The sequence below is a fragment of the Mustela lutreola genome, chromosome 10 (genome assembly GCF_030435805.1).
Source record: "Mustela lutreola isolate mMusLut2 chromosome 10, mMusLut2.pri, whole genome shotgun sequence".
Taxonomy (NCBI): Eukaryota; Metazoa; Chordata; class Mammalia; order Carnivora; family Mustelidae; genus Mustela; species Mustela lutreola.
In genome coordinates, this window is record NC_081299.1 from 103,649,925 (window position 1) to 103,668,691 (window position 18,767).

The 18,767-nt window shown below is 44.6% G+C and overlaps 1 long non-coding RNA gene and 1 other non-coding gene across 2 annotated transcripts; both read right to left on the reverse strand.

Moving 5' to 3' along the window:
- Nucleotides 1-5,024: 5,024 nt before the first annotated feature.
- On the reverse strand, nt 5,025-16,495 carry LOC131810073 (uncharacterized). Its single transcript, XR_009345396.1, has 5 exons — nt 13,923-16,495; nt 10,659-10,962; nt 8,693-8,889; nt 7,288-7,501; nt 5,025-6,075 (listed from the first exon to the last, which is right to left on the reverse strand). It is a non-coding gene; the product is annotated as an uncharacterized LOC131810073 (long non-coding RNA).
- TRNAQ-CUG (transfer RNA glutamine (anticodon CUG)) lies at nt 16,106-16,177 on the reverse strand. The gene has a single exon. It is a non-coding gene; the product is annotated as a tRNA-Gln (tRNA).
- Nucleotides 16,496-18,767: the final 2,272 nt, after the last annotated feature.

Genomic DNA, 18,767 nt, shown 5'->3' on the forward strand with positions numbered 1-18,767 from the left:
ACTTCTATACTGTGGCTTCCCTTTATGTTCTCTTAAGGTTGTCTTTTCTTCGAGAGTTACATATAGAAACGTTAAGATAGAAAAATTCATTTTCATATCCAAAGAAATGATTCATTGCTTACTTCAAGCTTGCAAAATTATATGGTTGATTTTTTTTTTTTTTGAAAATAGAAGAACCACTTAGTGAATTTCAGGGTTTGAAAGGTTTTTTGTTTTTTTTTTTTTTGTATTTAAACTATTTCAACAGGTATATTGATGTATAATTTCCATGCAGTAAAGTATATATAATTAAAGTCTCACATTTAATAAGTTTGAACATATATATGCATCACCCCAGTAGTGGGTATATCTATCACCCCCAAAAGTTTCCTTGTGCTTCTAGCAATTCCTCCCTCATACTCCCACCTCAGGGAACTACTGATTGGCTTTCTGTAACAATAGAATTATATGCAATTTCTGAGGTTTTATATAATGAAATAATATGCTATGTACATGTTTTGTTCTGATGTCTTTTTGCTCAGAATAATTATCTGAGAAAAAAAATTTTTTCTTACCCATTTTGTTATGTATGTGAAGAGATTACTCTGTAAAACTGAATAATATTCCATGAGCTGGGTATGTCACAATTTGTTTGGATCACTAACCTGTGGATGGATTTGAATGACAATTAAAAATAAGAGTTTCAAATAAAATAAAATAAAATAAAATAACCATTAAAAAATAAGAGTTGTAATCAATAGATTTTTAAAATATATATATTTTTTTCATTTGAGTGGAATGGTGATGGCCAATGGTAAGTATAGGTTTAATATTCTGACGAATTTCCCAACTGTTGGGGTGCTTGGGTGCCTGAGTTGGTTAAGCATTTGGCATTGATTCTGGCTCAGGTCATGATCTCATTGGTGGTGAGACAGAGTCCCAAGTAGGGCTCAGCGCTCAGCAGGGAGTTTTCGTGAGATTCTGTCCCTCTCCTTTTCCCTCTGCCTCTGCCCCTCCCCCACTCACTTTCACTTCTTCTCTCTCAAAGAAGTCAGTCTTAAGGGGAAAAAAAAGTTTCCAGAATATTTTCTAGAGTAGTAGAATTTAGTCTTCCCATCTGCAGTGTATGAGAAATCTAGCTCCCTCACATCCTTGCCAATAATTGGGATGGAGATCCTTTTCATTTTTGCCATTTTATTGGCAAATAATGGTTTAAATTGTATTTTCCCAAGGACTAATGATATAGATCTTGTCATGTTGTTATATACCTTCCATATATATTCTTTGCTGAATTGTCTTTATGCATCTTTTACCCATTTGATTTTATTATTTTAATTTTTAAAGGTTTTATTTTTTCATTTGAAAGAGAGAAAGAGAGCAAGATCAGGCGTGTGGGGCAGGGTGAGGAGGGCAGAGGGAGAGAACTCCCTGCTCATGGGAGATTGAGAGAGGGCGGCAGGGGCTAGATCCCAGGACGCTGAGATCATGACGTGAGCCAAAGGCAGCTGCTTCACCAGCTGAGCCAGCCAGAAACTTTTATTTTACCCATTTTTAATTGGATTGGCTTCTTATTGACTTTTGAGAGTTCTTTCAATGCTGTATTAGGAGACCTTCCTCAGGTATGAAATTCATAACTGTTTTCTCCATATGTGTGACTTGACTTCGCATTCTCTCACCAATGGCTTCTGAAGAGACAAAGTTTTAACTTTTGATGAAATCCAGTTTATCAATTTGTTCTTTCAAAAATCACAATTTTGGTGTAATATCTAAGAAAACATTGTCCAGGAGCACCTGGGTGACTCTGTCGATTAAGTGTCAGCTTTTGGCTCACTCAGGTCATGATCCCAGGGTTCTGGGATCCAGCCCTGCATCAAGTTCCTTGCTCAGTGGGGGGCCCATTTCTCCCTGTCCCTCTGCTTCTCCCCGGCTTGTGCTCTCTCTTTCACTCTGTCACATAAATAAATATAATCTAAAAGAACAGAAATCATTGTCCAACTTAAGGTTATAAGGATTTTTTTAAAGGTTTATTTATTGTGGCGTCTGGCTAGCTCAGTTGCTTCCTCATCTGCCTTCGGCTGAGGTCATGATCCCAAGGCCCTGGGGTTGCCCACACCCCCCCTTCGCCCTTCCCTCCCCAGATTGGGTTCCCTGCACAGCAGGGAGTCTGCTTGTCCCTCTGCCTGTCCCATTTTTTTTAACTTTTAGAGAGACTGACTGAGACAGAGCATGTGGGGAAAGGGACAGAAGGAGACTGCCCACTGAGAGCACAGCCAACTCTGGGATTGATCCCACAACCCACGAGATCAGGATGTGAGTCAATATCATGGGTCACATGAGCCACCGACTGGGTGACCCAGGTGCTCCTAAAGATTTTCTCCTATGTCTTCTTCTGAAAGTTTTAACATTTTAGAGTATTGGTTTAGGCTCATGCTCTATATTAGGCTAATTTCTGTATAATGTAAGTTATGGATCCAATTTTATGTATTTATTTTTATATGCATACCCATGTCGTGTCCATATTCATGTGTTGAAAAGATTACACTTTACCCCTTGTTGAAAGATTATATTTTTAAAAAAATTATTTATGTGGGGGTGGCAGAGGAAGAGAAAGAGAATCACAAGCAGACCCCCTCTTAACATGGTGCCTGATGAGGGACTAGATCCCAAGGATCCCGAGATCATGACCTGAGTCAACATCAAGAGTCAGACGCTTCACCAGCTGGGCCACCCTCGTGCTCTAAAAGATTATGTTTTTTACAGTGCCTTGCTTCTCACATTTGCCAAAAATCTGTTCACTTATATAAGTATTAGTTTGTTTTGGGATTCTGTAATCCATTTCATTGATCTACTTACCTGTCATATGCCAATACCAATCTATCTTGATTACTATCATTTCAGAATGGTTCTTCAAATCAGGTACAGCTAACCCTAAAACTTGGTTCTTTGCTTCACAAGTGTATGGCCATATGATGTCATTTATATTTGTATATGAATTTTAAAATCAACTGGTCACTTTCTACCAAAGACACGGGCTGAGATTTTGCAAAAGATTGAATTGAATGTATAGATCAAATGGGGAAAGTTGATGTTTGAACAGTATTGAATCTTGCCACCCCCAAATAAGGAAGTTCTCTTCATTTTCTAAGGCTTCATTCACTTCTCTGTGAAATATTTTGTGATTTTCAGTCAGATCTATCCCTCAGTATTTCAAGCTTCATGCTATTACAAATGATACCGCTTTTCACCTTTCAGTTAGGCATTGCAATCACATAAATCACACCTGAGTTTTATACATTGATCTTGGGTCTTGATGCAAGCAAATGCATTTGATATTCAAGCTGGATCTGGCAGTGACCGTATCTTTGGAGATTTAGGTATTTGTTAGGTGAGAAGGATCTGATTCCATTCCCTTGCACTTTTCTCAGCAGCCCAACGAAAAGGAATAATCCAAACCAAATCCAGTCGTATGCCAGGGAAGATTGTCCAGAGTCTTGTGGACAAATGGATGCAAAATGTTTTGTATGTCCATTAATACACTTTCCTTGAGAGTAACCATTCAGTTGGCAAGGCTGCCCATTTATCTTGTGTGTAGCTGTAACACCACAGTTGCAAAATTTAGAGACTGATGTTCCCACTTATTATTTAATTTAGTCTTCAGTAATCTATTGCCGGCATTATGTACTGCCAGAAAATTTGGAACAGTATTCAATGATATATCCATCAAATGCCATGAGTTTGTGCCCAAATCTGATTTTTCTCATTTCTGATGTGGTCTATTATAGGATGGCACCAACAGCATGAAAATAAGTAATAGTGACAGGCTGAGGGGTGTGTGTGATCAACTTGTGTGATCACTTGTGTGACTGAGTTGTGTGACTCAGTTGCCTTATGAGACAAAGGCTTATACTCCAGATCTGAAGTAGGTGTCCACTGCCATCTGTCTGTAAGCATCAGGTCTGGATTCTGCAACAGAATCTGCAGTCCTTTGTGTCCGCTCCATTTCCCCAAGAAAGAGTGAAGATGTTTGACTTAAGTAATGATTGGTGTGTGTAGCATATTTAAGATACATCTTTAGTCATTGGACTTAACATCCTATCAGGTAAAACTTGCTCACCTGCATAACTCACAAGGTCACATTCCCTGGGTCTCAGGTAACAGGTCTCAAAGAAATCAAAGCATCTATTCAGTGTTAGGTGTCTCATAAAGTTCACCCCTGATGGGTTAACATGTGGCTCACAAACAGCTTTAAATATTTTTGCTTTAGGTTTGCTTAATGGTTTTCTAAATTCCAATTATGTGAATGACTTTTAGATGAGTTTTTTTTAAGATTTTATTTATTTGACAGACATAGATCAAAAGTAGGCAGAGCAACAGGCAGAGGGAGGGGGGAAGCAGGCTCCCCGCTGAGCAGAGAGCCAGATGCGGGGCTCTATCTCAACCCTGAGATCATGACCTGATCCAAAGGCAGAGGCATAACCCACTGAGCCACCCGGGTTCCCCCCTGGCCAGTTTTTGTTTCCCAATGCTCTGCCAATTTCACTGGACCTATGAGTCAATATAAACATAGATTTATTCCAATTTGTTTATAACCAACTGATCATTGTGTAGATGACATACAATTCCATACATTCTTTCTTTTACCTGTTTATTTTTTGATGCCGAAATGATATATTACTCGCCTCTTCTGCTCTCTGTTGGAAAAAAAAAATTAAAAATCTGCTTTAGGGGCGCCTGGGTGGCTCAGTGGGTTAAGCCGCTGCCTTCGGCTCAGGTCATGATCTCGGGGTCCTGGGATCGAGTCCCGCATCGGGCTCTCTTAGCGGGGAGCCTGCTTCCTCCTCTCTCTCTCTCTCTGCCTGCCTCTCTGCCTACTTGTGGTCTCTCTCTGTCAAATAAATAGAATCTTTAAAAAAAAAAAAAAAATCTGCTTTACCTTGTTGTTCATCAAAATCATCATAGGATGTGTTTAAACCTGCATATTTGTGAGCATTGTTATTTTTTAAAGATTTTATTTATTTTAGAGAGAGTAGTATGATCTGGGAGAACAGAGGGGGATGGAGAGGGACAAAGAAGCTGAAGTAGATTCTGTGCTGAGCATGGAGCCCAACTCAGTGTTGATCCCACTACCACCAGCTCATGACTGAGCTGAAACCAAGAGTCAGATGCTTCACTGACTGAGCCACCCAGGTGATCCTTGGTATCTATGAATAGAAAAGTCACTTTTGTTTGAAGCCAATAGTGGATAACCTGTGAAAGAATGACTGCAGTTCATGGACTAAACATTTAGTGTCCATTGAACCCAAAATTGTGCTAGACATGTTTTCCCAAGATTGGGTAATGTTACCATGAGCCAGCCCACCTGCAACTTCAAGCCCCAAACCTTCTTCTCCAAGACCTAAGAGACACTGTCACAAACTCAACCCATACCCTTCTTGGGCCACTGCCCAAGTTATCTGTTCTATTGCATGACTCTACAGGCAGAGTAACTTTCCATTTATGTGCATTAAGAGCATCCTGTTTCTGTACAACCAATGGAAGTAAGTGGTTTGCTTTGTTATTTGGCACCTAGAGCCATGATTAGGGTCAGATTTGTAAGGGCATAACTCCCTTCAGTAAGAATGGACATCTCCAACCCTTATCCAAACATCCTTGATCCCTCTAAGCCCACACTTTCTTGGAAGACATCCACCATGAAGGCAGCTCCAAGGTTGAAACTAGGGGACTGGGGCAGAGCTTCATGGTCGCATCCTCCTCCTCTGAGAACTGGGTGTTTCCAGCAGTACAAACAAATCCCAATCTGTCCTGTGGGGCTCCTCGGCAGGGGCACAGGTTCACTATGGACTAAGTTACTCTCCTGGTCCTCCGTGCTCAGCTCAGGCAGTTCCTTGCAGAGTTGGATGCTGGTGTATTCATTCCTCAGGTTCCCCTGATTTTTCTGAACTCGAATGGTCCTTATTCTTCCGTCCTTTTGCAACCACGTGCTCCACCATTGCCTTGTCTTTCTTTGTGTTATTCTCATCCCCCAAACCTGCTGATATCCAGTCTTCCATCTGCTCCCTCTGTTCTCTGCTTTCAGTGTGGACTCAGCTCAGGTTCCTGCAGGAGACACACAGAGAAGGGACCAAGTCGGGTCTCAGCTGCAGTCCCCAAAGCTTTGGAAAAGGCACCTCAATTCCTCGTGCACTCAGAGAAACTGAGCAGGAAGGGACTTTGGAGAATTTGAATATCAACCTTATCTTACACATGAGGAAACTGAGGCCCACAGACATTGGGAGAATTTCCCAAACTCCCCTTCCAGCTGATAGCAGCAGAGCCCCCACATAGGCTTGGCTGTAAGCTTCCGTGTCTAGGCTCCTACACACCCTCCAGAAACCTACTTCTGAATTTCAGGGGACACTGAAATTTAAAGTTTAACTTAAAAATAAATAATTTTGAAGAGACTTTGGATCAAATGTAGGTATTTCTACTGTTTAAAATACCAGAAGGGCCTATCTGGGGACAGATCTTTTCTCACAATTATATAATGCTATTACTTATATTCACTTTTAAATCACTGGCTAAGAGATTAGGATCACATAACAGGAAAGTGTTAAATAATATCTATCATAATCACAAGTAAAATTCACTTATGTGTTTATCTATAAAATATCTAACTCCAGTGTCAAAGTTCATTTTCCTGAGACTGGCATTTGGTCTACCTTGCTCACTCCATGTCCCCAGTGATTCCTGCCCAGTGAAACATTCACTAAATACTTGTCCAGTGGATAAATAACAGTTCCCAGCAATAATTATAGTTACTGATCTCTAGTCCCAACCATATTTTCATTCAAACCCTATCCCAGGTCTGTGCTGAAGCAAGAACAGCACAGCCTTAAAAAAAAGCAGTGTGAGATCCTAATGCCACATATGCTTTAGTGGACAATATAATTACCTCTTTGAGCATATTTATCTTAGGTACAATAGAGTGTGTAGGATATAAATTAGAGAAGGCAGCATGAAGCACGGGAATGTTAGATATGAAATGGGATATCATGTAACAGACAGGGCTCCCATCCCTGGGCACCAGCTGCAGAGCTCCATCAGAGTCACTATGGTGCCTGTTCCATTCCCCTGGGGGTAAGGGCACTTCAGACAAAAAATTGAAGGAGATCCTCAGGTATGGACAAAGTCCATTTTAATCAAATGGCTGAGGATGGAGACTCTGAAAGACCCAATGCTCACAAGACTAACTGCTTTGAGCAGACCATGTCCTTCATCCAAGATGGCTTTCAGTGGGGTGATGGGGACATTTCCAGGAAGGGCTCCTACCTGATGTGGGTCCTGCTTCCACAATTTGGGTCTGTAGGGCTTCTGCTGCCCTACAGGTTTCCTCCTCTGTTCTAATTGCTGGGGATGTCCGCCCTCAGCGGGGGTCATTCCTTTGTGAAGGCCTCTGTCATTTATTCTCCTCCTGGAGAAGAGACAGCAGAGATCGTTTCTGGGGCTCCACAATTCTAGCCTTCTCCTAAGGCACATGGGTAAGCTGAAAGAGTCATGACAGATAGTGGATCACTACATTGGCATCTTTGGGGTTAATACCCAGGAGTGCAATTGCTGGTCATAGGGTAGCTCTATTTTCAACTTTTTGAGGAACCTATACACTATTTTCCAGAGTTGCTGCTCCAGCCTGCATTCCCATCAACAGTGTAAGAGGGTTCCCCTTTCTCTGCATCCTCACCAACATCTGTACTTTCTTGACTCATTTTAGCCAATATTCAGCCATTCTGACTGGTGTGAGATGGTATCCCATTGTGGTTTTGATTTGTATTTCCCTTATGCCAAGTGATGTTGAGCACTTTTTCATGTGTCTGTTGGACAGCTGGATGTCTTCTTTGCAGAAATGTCTGTTCATGTCTTCTGCCCATTGCTTGATTGGATTATTTGTTCTTTAGGTGTTGAGTTTGATAAGTTCTTTATAGAATTTGGATACTAGCCCTTTATCTGATAAGACATTTACAAATATTTTCTCTCATTCTGTCAGCTGTCTTTTGGTTTTGTCAACTGTTTCCTTTGCTGTGCAAAAGCGTTTGATCTTGTTGAAGTTCCAGTAGTTCATTTTTGCCCTTGTTTCCCTTGCCTTTGGAGACATGAAACAAATAAATTCTACCAGTAACTGTAGTGAGCTTGGAAGAGGAGCCTGAGCATCAGATGAAAACATAACAAGCTGACATCCGGATTTCAGACTTGTGAGGAAACTAGTCACCCAGGCAGAGCAGGTGCACCTGGGAGAGGCATAAAAAGCCTGTCCCTGTCGCTAATCCCCAAAGGAACTTGATCTCCATCCCCTACACGCAAGCCTCCAGATAGGCAGGGAGAATGTGATCTCTGGTGACTCCTGACCCCTGAGGCTGGGGGAAGAACCCCGCAGGTGGAAAGCCGCAGGAAGGCCAGAGGGAGGAAAGGCTGTGTGCACACACTTCTGAGAGTCAGCAGGTCTCTTTCCCCAGATGGTTCCATGGTGTAATGGAGAGCACTCTGGACTGTGAATTCAGCGAACTGAGTTCAGGTCTTGATGGAACCTTGCCCTTTGTGCCAAGCTGCCACTGCCTTTTGCTTTCCTCTCTGATACCAAGCCAGTGGCATGTGGCACGCCTTCTCCCAAGGGCGTCCTGACCTTGCACCCATTCACCTGCATGGGTAGAAAATGACGTCAGTGTGAAACAGCTTTTCTTACCTCTGTCGTGCTGGGGTGAGAATGCAGTTTCTTGGGTCCTGGGTTGGAGCACAAGGTTGAGTGTCTTTCATGTTCTTTTCCTCCAGTCCGTTCCTCTCTCAGCTCTCCGAAGAATCCCGAGTATCTGTTCAGGCCAGTAGGGGTCGGAGTTGTCCTAAACTCAGCCTGGGGAGTCGGTCTGGTTGGTCAACCCTAAACTGCAGGAAATAAGAGATTCTGGCTGAGGATTCTCTGGGCCTCATCTGCTGCCACCCACAGTCTCCCCCTTCTTACTCCCTTGGATCTACTCCAACAAGACACCATAGGAAAAGGAGACCACTATCTTTTCCTTCTATTCACAGAGTCTTTGAAGTTTTAAAGCTTTTGTAGATATTAACAGATTCTCGATTTGTTGGGCTGGAATGGCAGAGAGATAGAATCCTGAAAAGAACTAAATATACTTTGTAAAAGTACCATAAAGTTAGAAGAATAAGACTACCCATTTCTGGAGTTAGTATAAAGCTTCAGTTAGCAAGATATTGTGGGTGAGCAGAAGGATAGACATACAGACCAATGAAACAGAATAGAGGGTCCAGAAATAGAACTACAGAAATAGGCCCACTTGATTTTTGACAAAAGTGTAAAAGCAATTCAGTGAAGAAAGACTTTTATTTTCTTTTCAACAAATTGTGTCGGCATAATTTGACATCCATATGAAGAAAAAATCCACCTAAACCATACAGTTTATGAACAAAAAAACCATAGATAACAGACTAAATATTTTATAGAAGAAAATCTTCATGGAATGGGGTTAGGCAGTGTTTGTAGGGATGTCACTCAAAGTGCTATCCAGAAAAAGGAAATAAATTAATTGTATTTCATTGAAATTAAAAATGTTTTCCAAAAAACAGCTAAAAGAATGAAAAGTTACAGATTGAAAGAAAAAAATCACAAATAGGACAAAAGGCTGGTGACAAGAATATATAAAGAAATCTTAAACTAACAATAAGGAAACAAATAATAATGAAAAAATAGGCAAAAGACATGAACAGACTTCTCTAGAGGATATAAGCACATAAATGTTGTCAAGCATCAGGGAAATGCAAACTGAAACCATAATGAAATGGCATTACACATCTATTAGAATGACAGTACCAAGCATCTGGGATAAGGAGTAACTAGAATTCTCTTAACACTGCTGGTGAGAATACACAATGGTATAGGCACTCTGGAAAAGATTTGGTAGTTTCTCATAAAGTTAAGCATGCAAGTAGTATATGATCTAGCAAACTTGGGTTGCCAGAAATCTGCCTCAAAGAAATGAAAACTAGTGTTCACACAAAAATCTCTACAGGAATATTCATAGCTGCTATATTTGTAAGAGCAGAAGCTACAATCATCCAATGTGGTTCAAAAGGATACCTGATAGACAAAACAGTGGCATACCCACTGGATGGAATATTCTGCAGTAAACAGGAACTGTTGATCTACAAAACAAATCCCAACTCCACCTTGCTGAGTAAAAGAAGCCAGTTTGAAAAAGCTACATACTGTATGGCTTCCATTCTTATGACAGTCTCAGAAAACAAAATAGAGAGATAGATCTATAGATCTCTATCTATATATCCCACAAATCGATAGATATATATATATATATATAGTGATGGACAGATCAGTGATTGCAAAGGCATACCGTTGGCTGTGAGTTGTAACAGTAACAAGATAGCACAAAGAAGGTTTTTGGAGAGATGAAACTGTATGTATTGTAATTATGATGATGACTACACAAATACACATATACATTAAAATTTATGGAGAATTTGTACCAACAAAAGTCTGTTTCACTATGATAATAAAGACATCAGTGGAAGTCAGACACTACAGACTAAACAAGTGAGATGTGAAAAGCTGGGATTTATGCTTCTACCTAAGGGTAGCAAGAATTCCCTTTCCAAGGCAAAGCTGGGTGCTTTTCTTAGAGTCTTACCCATCAATGAAAGTGAGTGGTTCCCGGTGCAGGCTCTTTCTCCCTCAAAGCGGATCTGGCTCTTTGCTGTCTTTGCCTCCAGTCTCCGGGGTAAGAGTGGGGACTCTGGGCGCTGCAGACCTCGCCTCTGGGCGACTTTTCCGCCTTTCCCCAAGTTAGGCAGGTCTCTCTCTGTCCCTGTTGGGAGCTGAGGCTGGGAGCTCCGCCACGTGGGACCTCCGCCACGTGGGACCTCCAGAGCCGGATTCAGCTGTTCGCAGTCTTCAGTTTCATTGCGGGAAATCGCACCCTATGGCCAGCTTTACTGGGATGGGAGGTTGTTTAAAGAGGAAAAGAGCGAGTATTCAAGCCAGGGTTACTAAGGTCGCAAGGCGAGTACTAACCACTGTACGACCAACGCAGGCCGTGGACAACCTGCTGCGCTGTGGTCAAGATCTATAAACCGACCTAAATAGCCTCAGCGTTTTTTAACCAGTTTTGCTTTCAATGGCTAGAGTTGGTGCCTCTCGGCTTTATTTTCACTCCTCCTCCCTTTGCCCTTTCTTTCTCCTACTCCAGACCGCCCTCACTCCCATCCACTTCCTACGCTCTTCAGCTCTCCTCATCACCTTTCTCCCTGCGCCCACCCGCGTCCCCTAGGCGAGGCCGCAGCACCGCCCTGGGTGGGGGGTTCTGGGTGGTGTCCTCGAAAGGTTTCCATGACTTCCAAGGACCTTGACTTGGCTCTAAATCAGCTTCCGGTATAAAGATTTTAAAGAATGGCCGACTTTGACTTTTTCCCATACAGGGAATTCTCTAGCACTAAAATTAATCGTCCAAGGTGAAATTCCTCGTTCCTCTCCTGTCCCCTTCAGGCCCCTGCGGCAGAATGGACTCCTTCACGGGGCATTTATTTGGCACCAAAGTGTCAGGCAATATTGTAAGCGAGGGGCCTGCATCGTGAACAAACCCAAATCCCTGCCCCCATGGAGTCCCCATCTAGTGACCTCCAAGGGTTGGCGCGGTGGAGGAACAGCTGATTATGGTTCTTCAGGCTCGCACCCTCCTCCCCGCCTCCCGCAATCTGGAGTAACTAGAGAAGAAGACCAGGACACGTGAAGTGGAGCATAGAACTGGACAATGGATGACTTCCAACCAAGAGGCTGCGTTGTCACCAGGGCACCTGATGTTTGATCTTGGGAGTTCACAGGCTGGGCTCCAAGTCATCACCCAAAACTCTAGGCCTCAATATCTCCCCCGCGTTTTCAAGCTTCAGGAGCAGGGAGGGAGGTTAGACCAAACAGAAGAGTTGAGGGTGCCCTAGCTTGGGCACAAAAATCACTTCTCTGTACCTCTGTACAATGAGACGATTATGGATAATATAATTTCCCCCCAGTTTTACTGAGATTGAAATGAGATACAGCACTTTAAAAGTTTAAGATATACAGTATAATGACTGGACTTACTTATATTGTGAAATGATTACAAGTTGGGTGAACGTCCATCCTCTCATATAAATAAAAATGGTTTTAAATGTATTTTTTCCTTTTGATAAGAACTCATAACAACTACCCTTTCAAATATACTATTCAGCAAGGTTAACTATAGCCATCAGGTTGTGCATTCTTGTCAGACTTCAACCAGGAACACAAAACCATAATGTATATAGTATAATTGACCCCCAGCCAATGAGTGATTACATGGAGTGTCTCTGTGGTGCAGTTGGTTAGTGCACTGGGCTGTTAGCCAAAAGGTTGGTGGTTCAATCCCACCCAGGGACGCTTGGGTTTCCGGAGAAGGTGGGTTTCCAACCTTTTCCCTTTCTCTTTAGGATACCAAATTTATGCTTTCTATTTCCCAGGCACCACTAGCAATGAGTCCCCCTTTGAGGAAAATGTTTTGGAGCTCCAGAGCACATATAATCTACAACTGCCCTTACATCTTCCCCTACTTTTCCAAAGCCTGGTTTACAGCTTAACGTATTTGAAACACTGTAAATCCCTAAAACAGAGAACAAGAGAACCCAGCTCACATCCAATGGTGAAGGTACAAGCTCTAGGAGGGAAACTTAATCAGTCCAAAAAAGTTATGTGACTTTTCTGTGCTTCCATTTTTACATGTAAGATGAGTGAAATGGAGTATTTTGCTTGTCCATAGTTTTAATGAGATGTGTGGGGAAAGCACGTAGCCAATGACTTTCACAGGCAAATGTTCAAAACACATTAGCTCTTACCAGCGCCATTGCCATCAGCATTTTCATTACCTGCTTTGTTCTTTTTAGTTAAGATCCTTCTTGATATAAGTAAGTCATTATTCAAACAGTCTCTCTAATTGATGATCATGCAATTGGCTCCAATATTGATGATCACACATACTACTGCAGGGAACATGCATATACTAATATGCATTATTATGCCTCTCCTTCTCTCCAGAGTCCCGAGCATGGAATTGTCAATCAAAGTTTGTGACTGCCTGCCTAACTACCCTGAAAAGAAAATGTAGGTCATAGTCCCCACATTTTATGAAAATATTCTTCTCTCTAATGTTTTGCCAAATTTGGATAGTCCTTACCTGCCATTTCGTTTGAACCTATTTTTGCTCACAGTTTTATAGACCTACAGTGGGAAATTGTTCTGTGCAAGACATCAAACCCAGAATTCCTCCATGAAAAGAGCCAATAATATGAAAAGAGCCAATAATATTCGAGATACAACAATACACTTTAAATTTCCACATACATACATATATGGCAAAGGAATTAATTTGTATTTGGGACAAGTTTTTATCAAAGTTATGCATACTCATAAGTTTGTTTAGAAAACAGCAACCCAGGGCTCCTGAGTGGCTCAGCTGGTTAAGCCTCTGCCTTCAGCTCAGGTCATGATCCCAGGGTCTTCAGATCGAGCCCTGCATCAGGCTTTTCAGGGAGCCTGCTTCCTCTTCTCTCTCTCTACCTGCCTCTCTGCCTACTTGTGATCTCTGTCTGTCAAGTAAATAAATAAATTTTTAAAACCCAGCAACCCCCCCTTCACTGTTCCTTGTTTTTCAAATTGTAGATATTATCTCTCACATATCCCTCTAATATCACCTCCACACCAAACATGCCTCTTCTTGCTTTATCGTCCAGTATATCTGTATCATAATTTTATCGATCACCTATCATATTAACTATGTAATCTCTATATTCATAGCTGGGCCACATAGGATACAAATAGGAGGAACAAAGACCAGTGTTTTCACATACTCTTTTCTTCAAGTGGATAAATCTGAGGTTTATTTACTCACCCCACTTCTATTTTCATATTCCAGGGAATTTTCATATTCTAATCACTGGAGGTCATTGATGGAGCTTAGGTCCATGTCCTCACCTTGAGCAAACGGGGGCAGAGTACCTTCATGAATAGTACACGGAAGACATTATCCAAGAAAGGAACAATTCCAAAAACAAAAGAAGAAGAATCCTGGAGTGCTGGGTGGGCAACAAGAAGGACAAGAAGAAAACTCTATCACTCTGCAATGGATGTGTGGAGTAGAGTATGGATCCAGGGTGAAGGGAAAGGAGATTTGAGAGATGTAGGCCTTGGATATGCTTCTGTAGGTTGAAACCATACACATATGTGGGACTGTGGAGGGGCTGGGAGTGAAGGAGCATCAGCCCTCCTAGCCTGAAGGGATGAGGGGCTGTCTTTATCACAAGACAGATGCTGGGCTTGAGCCAGAGCAGTTCAGGTGGGAAAATAAAGGGTAACTTCTCCTTGAAGCAATGTCTGGGGCTCAGGTCTTGGTAAGGGCAGAGGCTCTAGTTGGCCAGGGAAGGGTACCCAAATCTACGCATCAATGCAGTTCCATTAAAAGGATCTGTCCAGTACAGAAGATGGAGGTCAGAAAGGAAGGTCTGCAATGCTTTGGAGAAAGCCCATTGCTTCACTCTGACAGGTCCCCTTGCTCAGTCCCCTGGCCAGACCCCTAGGATCCACGCTCTGGGAAGGGCACAGTCTGCTCAGCCACCACATGTCCAGCAAAGAACTAGTCCTTGGCCATCTTCATGCTCTTGGGTGCCTCGACTCTCTCCAAGCCTGTCCTGCCGGCAGTCCTCTTGCAATGGGAGAGAAGGGAAGGAAAGTCTGCTTTCCAGTTAACGCCAGAGAATTCAGTAAGGTCCTAACTTGGTTCCCAATAACTTGCAGGTCTATTTAACCTCCTACTCCGACTTCCACAATTAATAAAAAGAGCAAGGACAACGCCAGACACGCACGTTCGTACTTTGCAGGTAAAGCCAAAGTTCCTGGGGGATCAATGAGATTCAACCCAAACGCGGCAGCGCTGCAGAATGAGCCCGCAGCGGCAGCGGAGTCTGCAGGTCAACAGACTGGCTCCCCGCCCTCGGATCCCGCCCCTTCTCCTTCCTATCTCTTTTCCTCCTCCTGTCTCCGCTTTCCGTTTCTCCCCTCCAGCCTTAGGGCTCTCACTCCTTTGCTCTTCAGAGCCGCAAAGCGAGCCCTTGGAGAACAACTGTATTTTACATTCCTTTGTAAACGGGCGGAAGTTCCAAAACTAGGAGAGGTGTGGCAGTGGACATTTTCACTAGCTATGAGGTCCTTCAGAACTTGTGACCAAATTTTTCGACCGAGCAGAAGAGAACGAGCGTGTTTCCATCAGGTCCAGTCGTAAGGCGTCTTCTCCGTGGAGCAGAGTCGCCCCAGGAGCGAGGGGCACCCTACGGGTCAGGACTCGGAGCTGCCCTGGCTCGTGTTGCCTTCGGCCCTGGAAGAGCCCCGAGGGCGGCAGCAGGTGAGGCCCAGAGAATCCCCAGCCAGAATCTCTTATTTCCCGCGGTTTAGGGTTGACTGACGGGACAGAAGCCCCACGCTCCAGTACCAAGTTTAGGACAACTGCGACCCCTACTGGCCTGAACAGACACTCGGGATTCTTCTGAGAGGGGCGGGAAAGGATCCGAGGAAAAGGAAAGGAAAGACGCCCACCCTTGGGCTCGAACCCAGGACCCTAGAAACTGCATTCTCACCACCGCAGGGCGGAGGTAAGAAACGCTGTTTCACGTCGCCATCGTTTTCTACCGTGCAGGTGAGTGGGTGCAACGACCGGACGCGCGGCGGATGCCCCTTGCCGTGCAGCCGCCGGGTTTTACCCTAGGCCCGAGGGGGACTCCGACGAGAGGTGGCAGTGGCCCGGTGCCCTCCCTGTGGCCGCAGTGTCCGTGGCGCGGGGCGGCGGACGGCTCTCTGAGACGCGGGTTTCCGGGTCCCTGGTTCCTGAGCAGGAGGCTGAGGAGCGCGAAGGGCGCGGCTGCGAAGGACCCCCCTGAGGGGGGCGGGGGGAGAAGCACTGCGCGATGTCCCCGGAGTTTCCCTCCCGGGATGGGGGCGGGGACATCGGAGGGGGGAAGCAAGTGCGCCTCGTTGGGTATCGAGAGGAAAGTAAAAGCTGGCGGTGGCTCGGCCTAAAGGGCAAGGTCCCACCGAGACTTGAACTCGGATCGCTGGATTCAGAGTCCAGAGTGCTCACCATCACACCATGGAACCGCGGGGGACGCCGCGCGCTGACTCTCTGAGGTGTGCGCAGGCAGCCTCTCCTCCCGCAGGCGCTGCTGGGACACGCCTCCTGCCGGGTTCTTCCCCCACCTCAGGGTCGGAGCTGGGCTCCTGGACACGCGAGGAGTCTCCGGGGCTCACGTTCTCCCTGCGGCTCCGGGGACTTGCCTGTCGGGATCGAGATCAAGTTTGTTTGGGGGTTAGCGACAGGGACGGGCTTTGTACGCCTCCTCCAGGTGCACCTGCTTTGCTTGGATCACTAGTTTCCTGCCCTGCGGTAAGAAAGAAAGAAAGAAAGAAAGAAAAGGAAGGAAGGAAGGAAGGAAGGAAGGAAGGAAGGAAGGAAGGAAGGAAGGAAGGAAGGAAAAGAAGGAAAGGAAGAAAAGAAAGAAAGAGAGAGAGAGAGAGAGAAAGGAAGGAAGGAAGGAAAAAGAAAAACAAACAGAACAAACAAACAAACAGTAACAAGTGTTCCTTTCCTTCCCTTTGCACATGTCCTCTTCCCACTGTCCGGAAGCTCCGGTGACCCACAGAAAGGGACCAGGGACTTGCTGAGATTCTAGTCCCTCCCGTTCCATTCCTGGTCCTATTTCCTTCCCGTCGTTCTTGCTGTCTTCCTCACCACCCATTTTCTCTAGCTGCGCGGGGCCTTCAGTGGGTTTAGGACCATCCTGGGGTTGGGGCGACTCCATAGTAAAGAGCCGGGCTCTGCGCAGCTCAAGGCGGGCTGGTCACCTCCCGCCAAATTGAACCTGGAGCACGGTTCTCCGCGACCCGTGTTGGGGAATGCGCTGCGTCCCTATCGCCCTCTCGTGGCCACGCCAGGTACAGCTCAAAGAGGGCCAGACGCGGTAGGAGCCACAGATGCCAGAAAATCAATGAACGCTGCGCCATGCTCAGGACCTTGAAATTAAAAGTCTGACAATCCACCGACTAAAATAGATCCATGGAAAATGAATAAGATACGCTCCTGTCTCCTAGCTACAAGCCCGGTTTGGAAAGGCGATTGAGATTGGGGTTTGGGACTCAGACTGGATAGTTCCCCAAATGTGAACCTGGGGATCATAGCCAGACAGAAGACTGAGTCCTAAAACCCCCAGCCTTCTGCAGCCAGCTCGCTACTTTTTAAGTATCCGGTAAACAAGAGATAGCCAAAGCTCTCCTGCCACCATGTTTGCACACCCCAATATCTATCTGAGCACTCAGAGATTCCTAACGCTTGAGCAGCGAGTTGGGCTAGGCAGGTGAGACGGGGAGGTCTTGTGAGAAAGGTAGGAAAAGGTTTCGCCCCTTAGACTGAGTGAAGTATACTAGTCAGATTCTGGGAGAAATGATCAGAGCCAGAGCTGTGGTTTCTATCCTGCTAACAGTGGAAATTAGTGTGGAAGAGAGGAATTTTCCCCATATGGATTCTTTCATCATGTGATTTACAAAGAGAACACATCAATGTGATCTTTGGGTTAAAAAAAAAAAAAAAAAAGAATGAAAATAAAATGAGAGAAAGATACGTCAGATGCCAGTGCGGAGGCACTTTAATTGGGGAAGGGAAAAGGAGAGCTTCTTTGGGAAGAGAACTCTGAGTGGGCACCAGAGTCCTGAGAAGATCTTAGGGGATAAAGCTAGTTGGGGCAGAGGAAGAAGGTTGGCAGTTGGACTGAGGGCATTCACCTACAGGTGGGTTATTTGGGGATCTATTCCCAGCCTCTTACAGTCTAGGTGCACCTGGGTGGTTCAGTTGGTTGAGTGTCTGACTTGGTTTTGGCTCAGGTCATGATCTCATGGGTCATGATCTCAAGGGCCCTGTGAGGACCCCGGTGTCAGGCTCTGCTCTTAGCTGGCAGCCTCCTTGAGGATTCTCTCCCTCTGCCCTTCCCTCAACTCACTCTTTCTCTCTCTCAAATAAATGCATAAATCTTTAAAAAAGAAAAAATGAATATTGGATACAGTCTGTCACTGAGGTTCTTAATATTTCTTTCAGAAGTCTCAATTTCTAGTTTGTAGAAGGGCATTGTGTAAGGGAAAAAGCAGAATCACTGTGTAGGATAAGACTGAATGGCTCTGGATAATTCTCCCTTATAACCAACCTCAGCATGGTCAAGAAATATACACAGAAGAGGGGCACCTGTGTGACTCAGTTAAGTGTCTGACTCTTGGTTTCGCCTCAGGTTATAATCTCAGAGTTGAGAGATCAGCCCCTCTAGGTCCTCTGCTCAACAGGGAGTCAGCTGGAGATTTTCTCTCTTCCCTGCTCCCTGCTGTGCATGTGTTCTTTCTCTCTCTCAAAATAAAGAAGTAAGTCTTGGGGCGCCTGGGTGGCTCAGTGGGTTAAAGCCTCTGTCTTCGGCTCAGGTCGTGATCCCAGGACCCTGGGACCGAGCCCCACATCGGCTCTCTGCTCAGCAGGGAGCCTGCTTCCTCCCGCCCCCCCCCACCTGCCTCTCTGCCTACTTGTGATCTCTGCCAGTTAAATGGATAAATAAAAAATCTTAAAAAAATAAAGAAGTAAGTCTTAAAAAAAAAAAAAAAGATAAAGTAAGAAATAGAGACTCCTGGATGGCTCAGTATGTTAAGCATCTGCCTT